Genomic DNA, 21,141 nt, shown 5'->3' with positions numbered 1-21,141 from the left:
TAAAAAGAAGATTGTCACGATAGCAAATGATCTCCGGGCAGTGCCACGTGTGACATGGAAACACAAGATGTTCCAACTGTGTTTCCAAGATAAGTCTATAGTACAAGAGAGACTCCTCTCTCCTTGATGAAATGAGAAGTGATTATCTAAAAAGTAGTAATAGACTGAGAGTTGATGATCTGAGGGGTAGATGTATTAAGAATTTAGTGGGGGGGGAGGAAGAAGAATGTTTTTAGAAAGTTTTCATTCCGAGTTCTGTGTGTTTCTCTTTCAATATAGTTGTAAGTTAAAGTTTTCCCCCTTTTATTCCTAAGCTGGAGCCTGCTTTGCTCTATTTCTGATCACATTTCACAGCAGACACCAAAGTTTTTTCATGAGAGCACTGGCATTGCGCCAGAGTCAAACCATAACACAGGATAACATGTGCTTATCCATGGGAAGCATTGATAACCCGCTTTCCTCATGTCTAGTCGGGATTCCCTTTGTAGGAGATGACTGGCCCGTCTATAACTCAGAGCTCCTCTGCACCACAGGTAAGAGACCCAACCTGGTAGATACTTGGGATGAGTGGACAAAAATGCTGCCCAATGCTCTAGAGTAACCCCAAGAATTGGACCTGTTGGGGTCCTCCAAGGCAACATACTGCATCAAAATTTACTTTAGATGTCCGAAAAACAATTGGCCAGAAATTGACCAGACAAAAAACACATATCGAAAAGGCATATCACCCATTAACAAAGCCTATAACTATCCCGACTGGTGTAATTACACTGCTCATGTGATATCTGTGTCCTCTCTCCACCCTAAAGTATTACCTAAGGGAATGTTTCTCATCTGTGGTGACCGAGTATGGGCTGCGATCCCCTCACGGCTCCAGGGAGGTCCCTGTACCCTTGGAAAACTTTCTACCCTCACTCCAAATATCACCCTGTTACATAACTGGAAAAAAGAAAGTGAATTAAAACTCCACAAAAGATCCTACACGGAATTTGATGAAAATTGCCATCCCAAATTATAAGATTGGAATAAACCAAAAAAGATTGCTGTCTCCCTACTCCTACCATGGGTAGCTGCAGCTAAAGTCTTTGGTGAAATAAATCACCTCGGGTGCTGGCTCAGTAAGCAAACCAACACTACATCTGCTGCCCTGAGTGATCTCTTAAAGGAAGAAGAAACCACAAGACATACATCACTTCAAAATCGAGCAGCGATTGACTTCCTACTGCTTGCCCATGGACACAGCCGCCAAAACTTCAAAGGGACGTGCTGCTTCATTCTCTCTTCACACTCCGAATCCATCCACCAAACATCCAGAAACTGAAGGAACTTGTGAAGGACTTAAAAGTAGAAAACCACACAGATTGGGTCAATGACCTTTTCGCTCAATGGGGATTAACAGGATGGGTTGCATCTTTGGTTAAGGGAATGTTGTGGATTTTCATTGTAATTGTAATTGCATTAGCTATGTTCTCATGCCTTTTTCATTGTTTTAAAATACAGAGACCACAAGCAGTCTCAGATGGCAACTCTTTATTATTGAACATGGCTGACCTTTTATACACTTTCCAATTGTTTATGCTTCTTCTACCTTAACTATTGGCCACAATAAATCAACATAACACTATTGGTGAACAGTTACAGTGATTTCAACTAACTTTCTAAAAGTACTTCGTCCAGCTGCAAAGTTCTCTTCTTATCTTTCTTCAGTTCCTCACTTCTCTTAGTCTCCTTGGTGACAGCCTTGGAGACAGCTCCATATCAGCTTCTTCTTGCTTCTCAGCTTCTTCTCGCTCCTTTAGCTAACAGGCCCGCTGTTAGCCCCTTCAACACAAGGCCTCCATGGCAGTCAGTTGTCGAAGATAAGAAATGCCTAGTCATGATGACTGGACCTAAGAAGCCCCACTTCCACCTTCGGACCGTTGTTATCTCTCTGTAAGACAATAGGTCACTTTTGCCTCAACCCTCACTATTGGACTGTTTCCTAAAACTCTTACACCCTTATAAACCCCTACTTTTGCCCAGTTAGGCAGAAGAGCTGTCGCTGAGACCCTTTGCAGAAGATACCAATAAAGACACCTCTGTGGAACCCCATACAGCCTTCTCCTCTCTCTCCCTGCATCTGCCAAAGGCACTTAGCAAGCTAAGAGCTGAAAATCACTAATGAGTTGAGAATCACTAAAGAGCTGATCTCACTTAAGAGCTGAGCTTGCTAAGATTGCCTGCGATCCTGGACCCTGCCTGAGTGGCCCGGATAGGTTGTGCTTAACTGGACTTCTCTGTCTGGGACACCCACGGCAGCCGTTTCCAGGGAGACCCCGAAAACCCTTGAGCCGCCTAACCTATCCTATCTTGGTTCTCCCTAGGAACCAAGGTTGAAAACAGCTCTTTGAGACATATTTATTATAAACAAAGTTTAGTCGTCATCTGAGGGAGGAGGATTTAGAAGGTACTAGAACAGGGGGGATGATTTCACTGAGTATGCTTCTAATTGGGGACTCTTGTCAGATATGCTAATTTGCAAAATCTATAAAAATTGTATACACGTTAATAATAAGAATAAGAGCAAAGCATGTATTAGGTTAAGATAGATTAGTAGAGGTTTTATTGTTTAAGTAGAGTTTGTCTATTGTAATTTTGGTAATATTTTTAGAAATATGTGTTCTCAGAGGCGAAGGGTGGAATGTCGTGGTTTGAGAGGAAATGAAGTTTTTTGTGATGGTGTGGTCAAGCCAATCGGTGTTCAGATTTTAATATTGGCACCTGGTTTGTCCACTGAGGGCATGGATGCACCTCTGAGAACACATGGGGTTAAAAGCTGTGAACTCCCAGGGGAATTTTTTTTTGGGTTCCGGTTTTGAACTGACCAGACCCTCCATGCCCAGCTCTGAGCTGGGCAGGGGGGGAGGGGAGCCATGCGGCCGGAGGGAGGTAGGCCAGGCCGGGGCCAAAGGGTGGAGGAGAACATTGCAAGGGCTTCGGGCAGCCATCCCCCATTTCCCCCCCCCGGAGAGAGGGAGAGAGCCAGAGCCGGTGCTTGTGATAGCGCGGCCGGCGTGAAGGAGAAGGGGGGGGTGCCCAGCAGGGCAGCCAGGCGTGGGAGTTCATGAAGCAAACCGGCAGAGCCTGGGACTTTTAACCCTTCTGGGGAGGATGGAAACCTTGCAAATGCTGATTCCTCCTGAAGTTGATGAGATTGAGAGGATGTTGAGAAGAATCCTAGGTGGGAGGAGATGATGGAGTGGCCTTTGGCTGGACTTTTCTTGGATAGCCCAGCAGAACCACTTGTGTTCCTGTGACACAGAGACTGCATTCTAGGGGGAGGCAATGGCTCAGAGCCAGGAGAGTGCGGTGATGTGGAGGTGTGTGAACAGAGACGACGGGTGAAGAGGGTGGTGGTGTGTGGGAACTCAGCGCATCACCTCGGATGCTCTGAGTCCCAGGGAGACCCCTTGGGGGGCTCAGAAGTCCTGGAATGTAGCCAAGGGCACCTGGTGGCTTGATTTTGACCCTTCAAGGGTCGTGCTATCAAAGTATGAGGCTATGGAAGTTTCAGAGGTTTGAATGGTGTAGGGCAGGTGTTTTTATAGAATAGAATATAGGTTTTAGGATTTTGGTACAGGGGGGTCTAATGGAGGCAAGATGGAGGATTCAGGCCCGACCTCATGGCTTTTCTCCTTCTCCTTGTCATCCATCTTCTCTGTGATGTGTGCATTTTAGATTGGTTCATACTAAAGGTGCACTGTTTAATAAAGGTGATGGGTATTGGAGAAAAATTGTAAATATCACATACGCAATTATCAGTATAAGAATGTACGACCGCCCTAAAGGGGCAGAGAGTGCTTGTGGCTGCCTTGCTGGTCAGATCTCGGCTGGGCAGAACAAAAACCTTAGAGATAAGCTTTAATAAACAACCAGAAGACCGAACTATAGAGGAGTCCAGACTCGTCTGTTCATCGCGGGCTGCCTGCGAACCGTCCCACGCGAACCACCCCACGCATGTCCGACAGAGACACACAGCCGACCGGACAGTGGTGGTGCCCTCTGTCTTCGAAAAAGAAGAGGAAGATGATCTCTCTTCAAGAGATCCCTCGGCCCCAGGGGGTGAAATTTGGGGGGGACAGGTGTCCCAAAAGGAGAGGGACTGTGCTCTTTTTTGGAACTGGACAAAGTATCCTTAAAGGGAAAAACCCTAGAAGCAGCTCTGGTCCATGTGCAGTGGTGAGAGCACTGGACATGGAAGGAAGAGGTCACGATGGCAAATGTTCTCCAGGCGGTGCCACACATGACACAGAAACAAGAGAAGTTTCGACTGTTTCCTGGGGAAGTCTGTGGTGCAAGAGGGACTCCTCTCTTCTTGAGGAATTGAGAATTGATTATCTAAAGGGTGGTAATGGAATTGGAAATTTGGTGGGGGGAGGAGGAAGAAATTTGGAAGGTTTTCATCTTGTGTTCTATGTGATCTGTGTGTTTTTCCTTGTAGTTTTAGGTTAATAAAGTTTTTTCCCTTTCAACCTTAAGTTGGAGTCTGCTTCGCTCTGTCTCTTATCATATCTCACAGTGGATGCCAGGGAAAGAGATATTCTCGTGGGGGCACTGGCATTGTGCCAGGCTCAAACGACAGCAGGGTGTGCATCTTCAGTGTTTTCCACCTGACAAATTGTGCACTTAAGGATTCTGACATAAAGGTAACCCCTTTTTATCTCCCTAACTGTGCCTGGCTCATAATTCTAGGACCAGCTAAAAAGGCATCAACAGGACAAGATCATGGAATCATAGAATAGTTTAGCTTGGAAGGGACCATTAATGTCATCTCATTCCAACCCCCCTGCAATGAGAAGGGACACCTTCCATCAGACCAGGTAACTCAGAGCCCTGTCCAACCTGTCCTTGTGTGTTTACAGGGATATAGCGGAGACCACCTCTCTGGGCAACCCATTCCAATATTTTACTACCCTGACTTTAAAAAAACTTCCCTATATCTAGTCTACATCTATCTTATTTTAGTTTAAAATAATTGCCCCTTTTCCTGTTGCAGGAGACAATGCTAAAATTTGTCCCCATCTTTCTTATAGGCCCCCTATTGCTACAAGCTCTATTAAAAGCTCTGTCTTTCTTATAAACCCCCTTTAATTATTGAAAGGCCCTCTCTTCTCCAAGCTAAACAAAACTAACTCTCTCAGTCTTTCCTCATAGGAGAGGTGCTCTATCCCTCTAATCATCTTCATTTCCCTCCTCTAAACCCACTTCAACAGGTCCATGTCTTTCTTGTACTGAGAATCCTAGAGCTAGATGCAGCTCTGCAGGTGGGGTCTCACAAGACTGGAGCAGAGGGGCAGAATCCCCTCCCTTGACTTGCTGGTCATGCTGCTTTGGATGCAGCCCAGGACACGACTGGCTTTCTGGGCTGCCAGTGCACATTGCTAGCTCATGTAGAGTTTTTCATCTACGGGTACCCCCAAGCCCTTCTCTACAGGACTTCTCTCAATCTGTTCATTCTCCAGCCTGTATTGATACTGGGGGTGGTCGCAACCCAGGTGCAGGACCTTGAACTTGGTCTTGTTGAACATCATGAGGTTCCCATTGGTCCATTCATTGAGCTTGTCCAGGTGGATATGACTACATCTAGGTAGATGTGAGAAATGTGCTTCGCCTTGCAGCCAGAGAGCACAGCCTCACCTGGAGACTCTGGCTGAAAGTATATGGAGAGACTTGAGGTTGACCTCTAGGCTTTTGTGTTGAGGAATACATTCAGTGCAGGCAGTTGTGTGTGCAGCTGCCTTGCAGATTGAGCTCTGTGAGGTGGGACCCCAAGACAAGACAAAGGACATAGGGACCTATGGCCTTGCCAGGTGGCCAGACACTCAAGGATAGAGCAGGAGCCGATGACCCCAGACTATCATGCACTTAGACTGTAAGGGTACAAAAACTATGGGGTTCCTTTTTTAGGAGTCCCTCTTCAAAGGCACCAGCTTGGACTGTTTCTGTGTTACTGCACCATAAATAAATTGCTTTATGGAACAAGACACCTGAGACTCTGCTATCAGAAACCTGGGGTGGACCAAGTAAGAAACCTGTGTGTGAGTGGGGTGTGTAGGGAGTCAAGTGGGGCGCCTGTGGGATCTCTGGAGCCACCCGTTGTGAAGGCACTTTGGTCCCAGCAGTGAAAAGGTCTGGCATTGGGAGTGTGACGGCCAAAGGGGATCCTGGATGGTCAGACAGGGAAGTTTCCTTAACATTTGGAGTCAAGGGTATGGAGGATCCAAGGCCCACCACACACTGACTGGAAGGGGGATACTAGCAGCACATGAAGAGGTAAAGCTCGTTCAGAAACAGTTTGTACTGAAGCACAGCTCCTGTTGACACTGTGATTGCTTGTGCTACCCAGGATGTTCAAAGAGAAAGTCCCCTCTACCCATCATATAACCCATGCTATGTGGTATAAATAGGTAGTATTTACCATAAAGTGGGCTCAAATGTGTATGGTGAGTTAACCTTGGCTAACTGCCAGGTACCCACCAAGCTGCTCCAATACTCCTTCTCCTCAGTGGGACAGGGGAGAGATAATATGGGGAAAGGCTCATGGACTGAGACAAGAACAGTATCAGGTCCTTCACCTGGATCACACCAACCCCCTGCACCTCCAGGCTAGAGAGTGGCTGGAAAGTGCCTGGTGGGAAAGGCCCCGTGGGTGCTGGTGCCAGGGGCTGGACATGAGCCCAGATGTGCTCAGGTAGCCAAGAAGGCCAATAGCACCTGGCTTGTATCAGAAATAGTGTGTCTAGCAGGCCAAGGACAGTGCCTGTTCCCTGTGCTGGGCACTGCTGAGTCACCTCCGATCCTGGGGGCAGTTCTGGGCCCCTTACAACAAGAGAGACATGGAGGTGCTGGAGCAGCTGAAGGAGCTGGGGGGACTCAGCCTGGAGAAAAGGCCGTTTAGAAGGGGAACCTTCTTGCTCTACAACTCCTTGAACTCTACAACTCCCAGGTAAGAAGTGACAAGACAAGAGGAAACTGCCTCAAGTTGTGCCAGGGGAGGTTTAGATTAGATATTAGGGAAAAATTCTTTACAGAAAGGGTTGTCAAGCATTGCAACAGATTGCCCAGGGAAGTGGTGGAGTTGTCATCCTTGGAAGTATTCAAGAAACATATAGATGTTGTACTTGGGGACATAGTTTAATGATGAACCTAGCAGTGCTGGGGGAACAGCTGGGCTGGATTACTGTAGTGGTTTTGGTTTGTTAATTTGAGATTTTACTAATTTTGAGATTTCTCGGTCAATGTACTAGTGAGCGTGGTGGGTACAATGTTGGCAAATCATTAGTGTACTTACTTTTTGTTGTGGGGTAGGATTAGAAGAAAGGTAAAGTAGGTTCAAAACTTTAAAAGGGTATAAAGAAAAATTTATTAACAGTAACTAAAAGAAAGAGCAATAAGAATTAGAACAAAACTTTCAGAATGCTTTTTTCTACAACTTTTTTTTCTCACTGACAGTGTAAAGAAATAAAAAAAAATTTAGTCAGTTTACTACTTTTAGAGTAGTCTTTCTTTGGTTCACTTAGGGAGAGAAATCTTTCTTGTTAATGTTATTGAGATTTTTCTACAAGAAAAGCAGTTCTCTAGTGGTTCTCAATTTTTTCACAAATAGCAGCTGTTTGGGGAAATTTGTAATCGTGAAGTCTTATTTTTTATCAGCTTTTCTCATAGTTGTGTTTATGGGCTATGTTAACTTATGGGGTACTGTTTTAAGATGAGTTGTTTAAAGGTAAAAGTTCTCATTATTTATCTCTAAAATAATTTTCTTCTCTAAGAACAGAGATCTTTTTCTTCTTGGGGGTATAGGACTATCTTTTTCTTTGTTCAAACTTTGTATAAGATTATAGCTATTTTAACATCTGTTTATTTTGGTATGGAGGTTTTTGTTTGATATCAATTTGAACCCTTCATCTCCTCATGTTTTTATGTGTTAAAGGGAAGCAGAGTTTTGTTTTTGTAGTTTTACAAGGGGATTTCAGCCCTAAGATCAAGATATCTCTTCATCTTTTTCATCTAAAATTTAACTTCTTTATTGACTTTAATGTTCTCATGTTGTTTTTTTATATGTTTGTATTTTGTTCTTTTCTCTCATTTGAGAGAGGATTGAAGTACTGAAAAAGTTAACATCTTGCCCGGGGCCTGCAGATGGTCACGTAACTCCCCCATTGACCAGTTGACACTGCCCACCCCAAATATTCATCCCTCATTGCCCCTACAGGTTACTGCCCTTTGCACCACCCCCTGTGCCCTCAGGTCATTGGTCACTGACCCCATACTTAAGTCTGTTCGGTCCACATGGTTTTGTCTTTGTCCCTAATCCCTTTGGTGTGCTTTGGAATAAACCTTCGCTGGAATACATCATACAAAGATCCTTCTTGTCTTTCCTCTGCTGAGCTATCTGTGGCGTGTGTGTGCATGGACTTGAAATGGCTGTTCTTGTGGCCTTACTCTAAGCAGGTTCTAAAGGAGATGCTTCAAAGAAGGTTGCAGCATTTCTATCACCCTGCCATACCGGCAGCTTGTAGTGGGAACTGCAGCTGAGAGGGGTAGTTAGGATCTAATCAGCTAAGCCAGAACTCAATAGCAGCACGTGGGGGGGGGGGGGGGCGTGGGGGCGGTAGAGGGGGACAATTTCTCCTTCCCCCTGCCTGGTAGTTACAGGCAAATCTTCATGGTGATGGGATTCGGGAGCCGGCTCCGGCCCAGAGCTATTCTTGAAGTTTAACGGGCCCGGCTGGGCCCCAGGCTGGAGCAGGAGTAGGATTTAGTAAGCTATAAGATGCTAGAGATTGCAGCCACGGCCTAGCCCGGCCCAGCCCACGGCACTCCCTCCCCTGCCCGGCAGCCGATAGGGAGGCTGGTGGGTGCCGCGGGGGAAGGGGGGGTGCCGCGGGGGAAGGGGCCTGGCCCTGCGGCAGGGCCACCCGGCCCGGACTAACTGAAACAGGGGCCAGGGCATGTTACTTCTTTACCAGCCAGAAGAAAATGAAGTTGTTCCCAGATTTCTTTCATCTTTAACATGTGTTTTTCACAGAGGTGTATACAGCTTTCTAGTAGCTAAAAGCTTTACATCACTTCTGTAAATGTCTCCCATGCAAAACCAAAACAATGATCTTAGAGGTTTTTCCCAACCTTACTAATTCTATGATTCTAAGGACAGGGAGATCACTTAGAAATTATTGTGATGCCTTAAAGACCTAGAAATAAAACAACTCACTTTTGAGACAATATTAGTATAGGAGGTAATATAAAGGCTGGTCTTTATTGGATGTCTCCAGGGGCAGACATGGATAAATGCCCACCCCCACATCAGCTGAATACAGTTTTATAAGTTTAGCAAATTAGCATAATTGACCAAAATCCCCAGTTGGAGATATAAGTGGTGAGGTAATTGCCCCTTTTGGTTCCATCTCTTACTGTAGCTCCCCTTTAGATAGGAACTAAACTTTGTTTATGAAAATGTGTCTTGAAGAGTTGGTTTCAACCTTGGTTCCCAGATAGGATAGGGGCTTTGGACCCCCCCCCCGGGGTTTGGAGCCTCTGGAATATGTTTTGTCTTTCTGCCTGTCAGGGTAGGGAAAAGTACTGGGGCAATCCAGGAACTATATAACTATACAACAATAGCCTACAGATCTACAAATATATATGAAGGAAATATAAAAGCAAAAATCATTCTGGCATCACTGTCAGGGGCAAAACAGACTCTAGTAAGGGAAATCAATTGAATCTATTGATAATTAGCAGCAGAGTAGGATAATGAGAAATAAGAACAAATCTTAAAATACCTTCTCCCTTCCCCATCTCAACTTTGCTCTCAACTCTACATCCTCTTCCTGAGCAGTTCAGGGGGGGACAGGAAATGGGGGTTGTGGTCAGCTCGTTACATGTTTTCTCTGCTGCTGCTTCCTCCTCAAACTCTTCCCTTGCCCCCTCTCGTGGGACCACATGTCCTCCATCGAGCTTGCTCCAGCATGGGTTCTTAAGAGATTGCAGCTTCCTTCAAGACATATCCACCTTCTCCAGCATGACATCCTCCATGGGCTTGAGGGTGGATATCTGCTCCACCAGAGACCTCCATGGGCTTCAGGGGGATAGCCTGCTTCACCATTGTCTTCCTCACAGGCTGCAGGGGAATCTCTGCTCCTGTGGCTGGAACATCTCATCCCCCTGCTTCTTCACTGACTTTGGTGTCTGCAGAGTTGTTTCTCTCACACATTCTCACTCCTGTCTCCTGGCTGCTGTTGTGCAGCATTTTTCCCCTTTTTAAATGTTTTCACAGATGTGCTACCACCATCGCTGATTGACTCAGTGGTATGCTCATCTTGGAACTGTGTGGAACTGGATCTCGTTATGATACGCCTAATTATAATTGTGGAAAGAACTTCAGGTTCCAATATTCCCTGAAACAAGATTAAAACTCAAAACAAAGTTATATGTTGATACCAAAACCACCAGATTGTTTACTTTATTAATTGTAAAAGAGGCAAAGAGAACAAAAGGGACAAGTAGAGAAAAGTTGGAAAAAGCTAAGATTACTTTAAAAGCATGGGATAGTTTACCAGCCACACTTGCTACCTTCTCACTGAAGGAGGGAGGGAGAGGGAGGTGAAGCAGATTCTGCCTTTTTTTTTTTTTCTGTGCTGCTCAAAGTAGCTTTATCAGCTTTTACAGCCTCTGAGGTTAATGCAGCATATCTGGAATGCAGCTTCTTGTCTTCTAAAATGTAAATGCAGTTCATAGTCCCTGCAGGTTTCTGCTTTCCCCAGATTGGTGGTGTCCAAGGCTGGCAGTGTTTCAGCTTTTGACGGCCTTAAAAAAGCTTTAGCAGGCAGTGGTAACGAGTGGGGGGAAGGCAAAGGCCAGAGTTTCCATCCTTCTCTTCCTCCTTCCTGATTTTGCACAGGTTTTGCCTTCTTTTCTATGTACCTCAAGGTGGGCTGCTCATGGTCTGTCCCACATGTAGCGTTCAGGTGTTCAAAGTGATTATGATAAGCAGACACAATGATGAAGCACTTTTTGAGGCATTTTTCTTATTGTCAGGTCTTTGCAACTGTTGGACATGGGGGCAGCCTATGCCATCTTCTCAGAGAAGCCATCCCTGCACCACCACCACCCCCTCAAAATCTTGCCCCAAGTGCCCTGGAAGAGTTTGTGGACTGGCCACAAGGCAGAGATTTTTGAGGATTGCTTGTCGAGCTTTTGTGGGTCTAGGGTCTTCAAAGAGACATGAGCAGTTGTAGGTTGCTATAAGGTTGTTTATTGCATGAATACATCAGTCTAGAAGGCAAAGAGGTCAAGGTGTTAAAGTCTGTGTTAAAAGCTTTCTAGTATAAAATTCTGAGCTGCTGCAGCAGCTGCTACCTGGCTAAGAGTCCCTGGCGTGGAGTCCAAGGTTCTGAGCAGGAGCAGTGGCAGCAGGCTATCTTCTTCTTGTTCCATGGTGTTGATGATCATGGTTGTGGTGGTCATTGACAATGGAGATGATGATGGAGATGATGAAGATGGTGATCCTTGTACACCCCACTACAGGGCTTTTATTTGTAAAACATCCAATTAACTAAAAACACGATTCTAAAACAATCTTTCTAAACCAATCTGAACTTGATTCTATTGTGTGAAAGTAGTACAAAAGTAGTGTCAGTTCTTACCTAAAAAACTATGTATATAATATTATCTATTTATGCAAATGTACTATTTTCTTACTTAAAATTTACATGTATAAGTTTATCTATTTATGTAAATAGTTATATCTACTTACACATGTAGTTTTATCTGATTTACGTGAATAATTCTATTTATTCTAGTGGCAAGGTTCTGCTATGTTTTTATTATATCTAGGGCTAAGTTGCTGAACTTTTAACTAGGCCTTAGGGCCTTTGCAAGTTAATACAGTTTCTTAAGGCACTTAAAATATATTTCTACTTACTTAAAACCTAAAACTTAAACCTACTTAAAACCATAACTTACACTTCTATTTCATATCTGTGTGGCTTAATATATCTTAATTACTCTAAAGGCTTTAATTCAACCCCTGCATCCATCTCCCTCTCTGAGGAACTCAGAGAGGCTTGCATTCCAACACTTGCTGAAGGAAGTCATGCCCTGGAGGTGCCACCATATGATGAGTTAACAGAAGGTTAAAGGCATTATACTACATTTGCTACTGTGTGGAGTCCCATGCAACAAATCAGCAAAGCTGTCAAAAGAGAAGGCAAGTTGAGTCAGTTTGCAGAAGTGAAAGTCATCTAGTTGTCCCTAGAGATTGCTGAATGTGAAAAATGGCCAGTGGTCTATCTCTATACTGACTCCTGGAGGGTGGCTAATGTTATGAACAGAAAAAGGGTTACCCATTCTTTTCCAAAAGTTGTAGAATTACAAGTTTAACCAGTTCTGGCCAAGGAGTGCTTTTGTTAGCTGCTTGTTGTAATCACCTGTTAAGTATCGGGTCGTTAGCCATCTATGGTTGAGAATTCACTCTATTGTATCAGCATCACCGTGCTTGTGGCCAGGTGGGAGGATGGCATCCCCCCAGATGGTAGAGGGGAGGGGACCAGGAGTTGATATGCAGATAAGTTTAGAGCCAAAATGCAATGGGGCAAGCCCCTATTCCAAACGCAATTAATAAACCCCTAAACCAGCGAGCCAATATTGAATTCAGAGATCAAAGTAGTCTCTAGACATTAGGGGTGAGGTGAGAAGCCAGCAGAGACTCTGAAAACCTTAATGGCCCCTCACCACAACTTAAGAAGATGTTGGTTAGAGCCAGGACCCGAGACTGCCAACTCAAAATCGGGATCCCAGGGGTGTATACGCCCGCCTGCTCTCGTGAGGCCAGACCCCCAGCTCTGCCCCCTGGTGGACAAAGCTGCATTTGCCTCCTCCTCCGAGTCACTCCAGGGAGCTGCGACGGGGAACCTGCGGATGCGTCGTGCCTCCCAGCCTTGAGCTGATCACTTTTAATAAAGGCATCAAAAAGGAGAGATATCTCCTGCCCTGTTGGTTTCAGCTAATGCCCTGTAGGGGCAGCTACAGCAATGGAAGCAGATCTACATAACAGAGCTAAACCCATCTGGGCTTCTGCATTGTGGCAACACATCTTTGCCCAGGGAGATGGCATTTCTGTAAAGGTATGTCATGTAGATGCTCACATGCCCAAGAACCATGACACTGAAGAACATCAAAATAACTAGCACATAGAGAAGGTTGCTGGAACAGAAGTGGTTTAGGTAGACCTGGACTGGGTGAGATATTTGTATCTTAGTGGGCCCATGAAACACTGGGAAATCTGAGTGTTGCCCGATCCAAAGGAAACACAAAACAACCGGAGTTGCTTTATGCGGTGCTTTATTGAGGGCCCTGGGAGCCTGAGGACTTTCGTCCAAAGTCAGAGCCCCCAAATTCGCGACAAAATCTGCAGGGTTTATATACTTTACTTAACATGATTGCTTCATCTGATCTATGTGCATCGCTAAGCATCTTTAGAGGTATACAGAGATTTATTAGGTACATCATGACATTTGTTACTTAGCCAGAAGGTACATTCCATAGATAAGATTTGGTACATTTTCTAGATAATACTTTCTCTCGATCTACCATGCACTAAAGTTCACTTAAAGTTTACCGGGCCTACTACGGCCTTAGCATAACTACTGCTACTCATGCTAACTATTATATTGTTTCATTAATCTAGACATCTATCAATTAACTAAAATACATTTTTCAATAATTTTCGAACTTCTGCAACATGAGGAGAGGTGCAACATAGAGATGGGCTCATGACTGAGGGGTGGACTGGACCATTAGGCCATCACAAAGATGATCAATGAATGTGAAACGTGCTACAATCAAGTGAGTGATGCAAGTAAAGTCTGCCTGGAATAGAGGGCAGTGGTTGGGATATAAATATGGCTAGGCCTAGCAGATTGACTATATTGGACCACTGCCATAAACATGTGAAGACAAGTGCTATATGCTTACAGTAGTGGAAGTGGCTACTGGGTGCCCAGCAACACACCCAGTAAACTCGGTGTCCTGGGTTTGCCTTAAGTGAATTTTTTGTTAAGGAAGAAAAAGGTCAGCCACAGAAGTGACCTTCCCTGTGTAAAACACTACAGTTTTCTCCGTGACTGACAGACCCAACAGCTAGTTCTGAATATTGATATCCTGTTAAACCAATTAGAGAAGCTGGACATGCCTCTATAAATCTTATTTAAGAAAAAAAAACTATGAAAAACTCTCTTTTACTTCCTACTTTCTGCAAAAGAGTGGAAGCCTTTTCCCCCCCTTTCTCAGTAAGGCTGGCCTGTGCCAGCCTGGGCAGCCTGGCTGCCAGGGAGGGGGGGAGGGGAAGGGAAGCCTGAGCTGGGCCGCAGCACAGGCTGTTGAAATCTGGTCATTGCTGAGCTCCGTTCTGCAGTCAGTGGGACGGGCCGGCTCCTCTAGACCCTGGGCCAGGCCAGGCCGGGCCCCATTCCAGCCTGCCAGGGACTATTCTGGTGCTGCGAGACAGCAGAGGTGGTTGAGACCAAAGGCGGCTCTGCAGTCTGCACATGAAGTAGCCCTGCAGCTGGAGATGAAAGCAGCCAGGGCCAAAAAACAGCCATGTGACCGGATTGGCTGTAGCCATCCTAGCCCAGTCAGTGAAAGACTTTGTGTGCCTGTTACCACTTTCAGCGCTGAAACATTCCACTTGAGAACAAAATAAATCTGTTGTGAAAAATGCCTATTTTATGATTGGCTTTTCACAAATATTAAAATGAATATTATATGTGGTATGTTAAAAAGTTATACTGTATTAATAATTTTCAGTAGTGTGTTAAATATAGTTTTAGGCTATAACATAATATTAAAATAAAACTATACAATGTAAGATACTTTTTTTAACTAGCTCAAGAAATTAATTGCTCAGAGATAACAGCAACAAGACACCAAAATTCCCAAGAGGCCTCCTTATCGGAAGAGACAAACTTTATTCCACCTCCTTCTTGTCTTTGAGGCACCAACAGGATTAAGGAGGAAAGTTGACAATAACCAGAGAAATCCCTAGTTTGAAAGGAATGTATGCATCATGTAAGAGATATATGAATATGCAGCAGGCTATTGCTTTTAAGGGTTAATCCTTTGTTAGCGAGCCATGCTTTTTTTGAGGAAAGCATCCGAACGTTCGCAATTCTTTGATTTTATTCTTCTTTATTGTCCTAACTCTGATTGTCCAAATTCTTATTGCTCCAATTTGTATTAATATTTTTATAAAAATTTTATTACTAGTAAACTTTTTAAATTTTAAAACAAGTGATTGGCATTTTTCACATCTGTGAATGCCAATCTTCTCCTGAGTCAGAGAAAAGGTGAAAGCATGTGAGGAGAACAACATGGAGACACCAAGGTCAGTGAAGATGGAAAAGCCAAAGCCCAGAGGGAGAATGAGGAGATGCCCCTGTCTCGGGCTGAAATTCTTGTGTAAGGCCATGGTGAGGACATGATCCATCAAACTATTTCCCTATAATTCATGAAATGCATGGGGGGATGGAACATTCAAACCATAGTCTACAAGCAAAGGCACCCGTGCTGAAGCAAGCAGATGCTGAAGTAGCTGTGGTCTGATGAGAAGCCTGAACAGAGAGAGAAGAGAACCCTTGCCTCAGGGGTAGAATAAGAGAACTTTTACTCCTAGATATAGAAGAAAAGACCCTTTCTTTCTATACTAGAACAGCTCAGCCTTAAAATTGCACCCCATAAGCTGAGATAGCCCTCAAAAACAGTTGTGGGAAAACTATAGGTTGATGGGAGGGACTTTCACATAGCAAACAGATGTCCTTTTCCTGGGTGGACTGGTTTACTGTGAAATTAAAGCCACTTGAAAACTGTTTCTTGTGGAAAAGTCTCCATGGCATGGCAGGAGACACTCCTCTCCCTAAGTGAACAGAAGAAAATACTTATTTTTGAAGTGGTAAACCAACTGAAAATCCCAAGTTTTGTCTCTTTACATTGTCAGTAGGAAAGGGAAGAAGAGTTGGGAGGAGAAAAAGTGTTCTAAAGGTTTATTCTGATTCTTATTATTCTTCTTTTGGTTCTGTTAATAAAGTTTTCTTTATACCTTTTAAAGGCTTGAGCCTGTTTTGCCCTTCTCCTAATCTCACAGCAGAAAATGAGTAAATAATTTTACATTAATTGGTGCTGTGACTTGGATGGCGAACCAAACCCACTACACCATGCTATTAACCCAGAACACCATTTGGGGCTTTGAAAGACAAGTGCGGCTCTTCCCTGCAGCCACGGGAGCAAATCAGTCCCAGCTAGCTGCTCCCCAAGCTTGGCTGGAGGAAGCCACAAGATCTGCCACCCCCAGGTTCCCTTAGAGGACCCCAGGTGGTGGTGCCATCTGTGGCGTGGGTGGCACAGGCAAGGAGGAGACCACGAGGAGTCCAAGGCAAAGGAAAAAGAGAGGACACTTGCGTGGCTGTCAAGGAGGCTTTATTCCTTAATGGTTCCAGAGGCAAATGACAAAGGAGACAGGCTCGGGGCGGGAGCTGATACAGGGAGTGGGCGTGGAAGGGGGAGACTCAAAGTAACCAATAAAAATAGGGTAGGGGAGGAACGAACAACATATTTGAACCAATAAAGATCATACATGGGAGGGGAAAAGCCCCAGGGGCAAATCATACAGCACAGTAAGGGTGACTGACATGGAAAAATCTCGAACAAAAGGGGGGTGGTTACAGTGAGTGACAAGGGGAGTAGGTGGCACCACTGGGAGGGGAGAGGACTTATAAGGGCAGGGAGGGAGGAGGGAAGGATCACTGGGTTTGATGGGCAGGCAAGTGGCGGGAAAGGAAAGTAACAGACAACCTGGGACAAACCATCATGAGGGGAGAACATGGGGGGAACTAAGGACCAAACCATTTTCTTAACACAAAACAACTAACACAAATAATAATAACAAATCTTTAAAAACACGATGCCACAACAAGTACTATGGAGACACAGTAACCCAGAAAGAAAGAAGTCAGACAAGGGGATTAATTTCCAAAGTAGAATCCTGGTGTTGCAAATTATCTGATCAAATAATCAATTTAATAATATAAAAGAGTTAGTTATGATTATAAGTTCCTTTGATTATAAGTAAAATTGTAAAGTATAACATATAGGAATGTTAGGAGTGCTGTGTTTGAAGTATGCAACCATAGAAACCTCACCAAGAAGTAACTGGACTTATTATATTTTGTTTAAGAAACTATGAAGATCATCATGCACATCAGTTATGCTGCTTGTAAACCCCTTGACTTCCCATCTTGATTTGAATATTGTAGTGGTTTTGGTTTGCCAATTTGAGATTTCCCAGCCAATGTACCAATTAATGAGGTGGGTCTAGGACTGGCCAAACACCAGTGCACCCACTAGAATATACTTACTCATTTCCTGCTGTGAGATAGTGTTGGAACCCTGGATGATGAGAATTTTAAACTTTCTGTGCTGAAAGGCACAGACCCACAAGAGAACCCTACATTTGACCTGAGGCTTTAGAGAAGGCTTCCAAAATCAATTGATAGCGCTGGGATTATGGGTGTGTAGTTTGAATACGAGTCTGTAATATCACAGGGTGAAAAACTTAGAGTTTAAGGTTTTACAATATAGCAATATATATAGAGCAAGATGGAGGTTTTAAGGTGGTGGCTGGTCCTTCTTCTGCACCTTCTTCTTCCTTCGTCTTCATGGGTTTGGGCGGTATTGTATAATTGGACAGAAAAGTCTGCATTGCAGACTTTGAGGGATTAGTTATTGAGTTAAAAGTTAAAATAATTTAGGTGCCATTTCTTAATTGGATTGTTTAGCCTTAAAAGACCTTGTAACAAGAGATAGCCATTTTGTGCCTTACTAATGAAAGGCTGCAGAACTCACTGCTGTGAGACTGTAACATTGATAAGAAATAATAAACACCTGAGTCTGAATGCAAAGTATTGTCTCAAGTGCCTTCAATCCCGACCTCAACAGAGATAGAAAAAGGAAGCTGAAAACCAGCAAGATAGGATTAGGACGAAGGCAAAGCAGGCTCAAAACTTTAAAAGGGTATTAAGACAGCTTTATTAACAGTAACTAAAAGAAAAAATAATAAGAATTAGAATAAAACCTTTAGAACACTTCTCCCCCCCCAAAAATCTTTTCTTTCCCACTAACAGTGTACAAAAACCAATTCAGTTTATCACTTCTAGAATAGTCTTTCTTCAGTTCACTTAGGGAGAGGAGTTTCCCTTGCCATGCCATAGAGACTTCTCCACAAGAAAACAGTTTTCTCCTGGCTTTTAATGTCCACAAATAGCAGCCACCTGGGAGTCTGTAATTGTGAAGTCCCTCCTATGTTTCACAGCTTTCCTACAGCTGCATTTATGGGCCACGTCAACTTATGGGGTACTATTTTAAGGATGAGATGTTCAAGAGCAAAGGCTCTCTTTATCTATCTCTGAGATCATCTTCATCTCTGAGAAGAGAGGTCTTCTTCTTCTTTCCCTAGGGGCAAAGGGTCTTCATCACTCCTCTCTCTCTCTCTCTCTCCAAACTTCTCATGGGATCATAGCTACTTCAATATCTGCTTGCTTTAGCATAGATGCCTTTGCTCATATCTACATTTTGAACACTTCATCCCCCATACTTTTCAATGAGTTACAGGGAAAAAAGGGTCTGATATATTGTGGGGTTTCAGCTGTCTGTCTCTGCCCCGACACGCGTAGGATGGTTCTGTTGCAGGCTGAGCTTCAAAGGACGAGTCTGGACTCTTTAGCGTTTCGATCCTCAGATTGTTTATTATTTCTTATCTACAAAATTTTCTTTCTGCCCAGCCGGGATGTGACCAGCAAGGCAGCCAAAGGCACTCTGACCGCCCATGGGGCGACTGTGTCTTTTTATAGTAAAAACTATGTACAACATATTTACCTTTTATTCCCAATACCTATCACCCTTATGTCCTAGGGTGACCGTTATCCCCATTCATGTGTGTGTAATTTATGCTGGATATTATGTTCTGTGCCTTTAAGACTGGTGGAGTAAAGGTTTTGTTTTGGGCCTCTTATCAGCCACTCGGCGGGACATCCAGATAGCACCAGTGCATGTTGCTGCTTTTTTTGCTTTTTGCCCTGCTTTTTGCTTTCGCTCTTGCTTCTGCTTCGCTTCTGCTTTGCTTGCTCTTGCGTTTTTTCCCCCCCTTCTCATTAGTTAATTTAGCTAAACAGTCCAAATTCCTTTTTGGACTGTTCCCCCCACCCCGTTGGACCTGCTGACTGCTCTGGACTGGGATTTGGAACATGGAGAGAGAGGTTACATCTTGTGACTGCAGCAGCTGCCTCAGCACTGGAGGGACTGATAACAGAGCAAACCCCCAGGAGAGACTTTTCTGAATTTGTCATCTTTTTCAGAGCAGTGGAAGAGTGGTGTCATCCGGTATTGTTCATTTTGTGTGCTGCGGGGTGCTGTGCTTGTCAAATAAACAGGTTCTTTCCACTTCTCTCTGAGGAATTCTTCCCAAACCGGTTGGGGGAGGGGCCATGTGGGTTTGTTTTTGGAGAAGCCCTTTTTGGGGATTCTCTCCCAAATTTTCCCTAAACCAGGACAAATCTTGGCACCCAATGTGGGGCTCAAACCCATGACCCTGGGATTAAGAGTCCCATGCTCTACCGACTGAGCTAGCCGGCCCCCAAGATTTGTGTGTTCACAGAGGCGTGTTCAGTTTTCTAGTGGTTTAACAATATGTCAGTCTTCAAAACTAGTCACTGATTGGTGTTGTTAGACACAGACGAAGCTCTTAGCAGCTCCTCTCAGAAAAAAAAAATTACCACTAGTGGCTTCTTCCCTCCTCAGCAAATGTCAATCAATGCAAAACCAGCACAAATATCAAGGGTTCCAATCAGTAGAGCTCAGTAGAGATGACCAATGATTGTTTTAGGATAAGAATATTGATGAAGTTCTATAACTAGCAAACCAATTACTGAAAAGATTAAATTTAAGTGGGCATATTATGCATAGTATGTAAAAGAACTTATGTAACCATGACTGGCCAGAAAAAGTATGTGAGAAGAGATGGATTTTGTTTACTAAATGGAACATTTTATCCCCCATGTTTCCTGGTTCCTGAATAAAGAAGTGTCTGCTTATTCACATCAAAGTGGTGTTGGATACGTTTCTTTCATCCCTTTTGGTGATACTTTTTGTCAACTAGAGCAGGACCTCTCTGAGAGGGACCAGAGGAATTGGGGACCTGATTGGTTCGAGCCGGCACCAAGGGATTGTCGGGGACACCCATTGATCCCTGATCTGAAAGGCTCTTGGTGGCATCCTCTGAAACTGGTAAGAAAAGACACTTCTTTTGCTGTTCTGAAAAGGAAGGGGGTGAAAGTCCCCCAGTCTGCCTCTCAGATGTGGTAAAAGCTGCTCAGAGTTTGACTGAGTAGGATACGCAAGTAGAAAATTTAGGGGTCTGCCGGTAGGTGGTAAGCAAAAGGTATTGCTGAGTTGGACAATCAGAAATTGCTAAATCGAAAACTTATATGCCTATATGTTTCTGTTGGTGTCTGTGTATTGTTTAATATCTGCCAGTGTTTGGGTACTGCTTGCTATTTTCACAGAATAACAGAATCGAAGAATGAACTAGGTTGGAAAAGACCTTTGAGATCATCAAGTCAAACCTATGAACTAACATCTCCTCATCAACTAAACCATGGCACTGAGTGCCACGTCCAGTGTTTTTTTAAACACATCCAGGGATGGTGACCTCACCACCTCCCTGGGCAGACGATTCCAGCCCACAATCACTCTTTTCAGTGAAGAATTTTTTTCTAACGTCTAACTTAAACTTTCTTTAGCACAGATTAAGACTGTGTCCTCTCATTCTGGCAGTTGTTGCCTGGAAAAAGAAGCTAACCCCCACCTGACTACAACCATTTTCAGGTAGTTGTAAGGAGTGATAAGATCACCTCTGAGTCTCCTTTTCTCCAGGCAAAACAACACCAGCTCCCCCAGCAGTTCTTCATAGGGCTTGTGTTCCAAGCCCTTCACCAGCCTTGTTGCCCTCCTCTGGACATGTTCAAGCGTCTCAACATCCTTCCTAAACTGAGGGGCTCA

General features: G+C 44.2%; 1 non-coding gene across 1 annotated transcript; it reads right to left on the bottom strand.

Moving 5' to 3' along the window:
• Positions 1-19,640: 19,640 nt before the first annotated feature.
• Positions 19,641-19,716, bottom strand: TRNAK-CUU (transfer RNA lysine (anticodon CUU)). Its single transcript has one exon. It is a non-coding gene; the product is annotated as a tRNA-Lys (tRNA).
• Between the last annotated feature and the right edge of the window lie 1,425 nt (positions 19,717-21,141).

The sequence above is a fragment of the Serinus canaria genome, chromosome W (genome assembly GCF_022539315.1).
Source record: "Serinus canaria isolate serCan28SL12 chromosome W, serCan2020, whole genome shotgun sequence".
Classification (NCBI taxonomy): domain Eukaryota; kingdom Metazoa; phylum Chordata; class Aves; order Passeriformes; family Fringillidae; genus Serinus; species Serinus canaria.
This window is presented reverse-complemented; position numbering and strand designations above follow the sequence as displayed.